The sequence below is a fragment of the Aplysia californica genome, unplaced genomic scaffold, assembly GCF_000002075.1.
Source record: "Aplysia californica isolate F4 #8 unplaced genomic scaffold, AplCal3.0 scaffold00004, whole genome shotgun sequence".
NCBI classification, from domain to species: Eukaryota; Metazoa; Mollusca; class Gastropoda; order Aplysiida; family Aplysiidae; genus Aplysia; species Aplysia californica.
In genome coordinates, this window is record NW_004797274.1 from 267,966 (window position 1) to 269,448 (window position 1,483).

The 1,483-nt window shown below is 43.0% G+C and overlaps 1 protein-coding gene across 1 annotated transcript in view; it reads right to left on the reverse strand.

Moving 5' to 3' along the window:
- Positions 1 to 1,182, reverse strand: part of LOC101860537 (anion exchange protein 2) — a 91,288-nt gene extending 90,106 nt beyond the window's left edge. Inside the window, exon 1 of the mRNA XM_035968452.1 lies at positions 1,096 to 1,182. The gene's annotated coding sequence lies outside the window, so the exon portion shown is untranslated. The remainder of the gene's footprint in view (positions 1 to 1,095) is intronic.
- Between the last annotated feature and the right edge of the window lie 301 nt (positions 1,183 to 1,483).

The following is a 1,483-nucleotide window of genomic DNA, read 5'->3' on the forward strand; positions in this document are numbered from 1 at the left end:
GGGGGTTTGCACAAAGGAGTTTTCATTTTTTTTAAAGTAAAAGTTTTACGGCACTTGCATCGCAATAAGATCGTAAAAGTGCCGAAGATTAGAGGTGTTACAAGGCAGTAACAAACGCAAAAAAGAAGGAGGATCGATAAGGACAATAGCATGTTCGATAGGAAAGAAGGAGCAAACAATACCAGAGCACCCGCTAACCACCCACTCACAAAGGAGTGAGAGGAGAAAAGTGAGTTGGGATTTTTTTTTTAAAGCAGTCTGGCATGTTTCGGTATATGCTATACCTTTTCCCACAGTTCACAGACACCCGGCCGTACTTTAAGCCGATTGCAACAGCTGATTTATGAGCCCTATGAGAACACACTCGTATAAGCGTCACAAACTTCAGTACTTCAGTGCCTTCTCTCAACCAACCTGCACTTTTATTTGCTTTGGGTTGGGTTTTTTCCCTCGACCGGCGTGTGCTCGCGTTCTGCGAAAGGCTTCGGACACGCTTCAAAGGCATGCTATTCTTATCCGTTTGGATTGGCACCATACCAACAGCACTCGCATCTTGAAAAACTCAAAGTAAGAAGTGGGAGCAGTTCAGTCATAGGCAAAAACTTGAATGATTATATTCCAGACCAGGCACTGTTATGGTGGTCGCTCTTTGCCCTCTGTAAAATCTACACTAGCACTGCGCTGGTACACACCATGGAAGTGCAGGTGAAGGGCATTCCCTCCTCCTTGCCCTTCATTTAGTTCCGAAAAATAGTCAAATGGTGCGGTCCATGGTTAAGTTTGTTTTGCTTGAGTAAATGGAGGCATACTGACACAAAAATGGTCATATAGAGTTATGAAAAAGTAAGTTTTACTTTTAGGGTTTTTAAAAGTTTTAGTAATAAGTATTTTACGGCACTTGCAACACAATAAGGTCATATAAGAGCCGAAGAATAGAGGAGTTACAAACACAAAAAAGAAGGAGGGGAGATACGGAAGATAGATGTTTGATAGAAAAGAAGAAGCAAACCACACCATAGCACCCGCCGCCAACCACCAACTGAAAAAGTAAGACAGGCAAAAATAACAGAGGGAAAGTAAAAAAGTAGGACCTACCAGTGGTGCCCTCCAAACACCCGCTGTGTGATGAACCAGAATTACGACATGGTCTAGGATATAATATAAGTCTATAGGGATAGCCTACTTCCTGCCTGGACAAACCGTGAAAGAGACACGCACAAACAAAAAGAGGAGTAATTGGGGAAGCGAGGAGTGTTGTTACACAAAGTATGAATTTAGCAGAGAGGTCAAGTGGGGACTCACCGAAATAAGGAAAGTCTACTGGGGCTTTGACAAAACAAAATTTGGATGGAAAGACACACAAGCACAAGCAAACAAATACACACACACACACACACACACACACACACACACACACACACACACACACAAGTGCACACACACACAAGTGCCCACACAAACACACTCACAGCAGTTGTAAGAA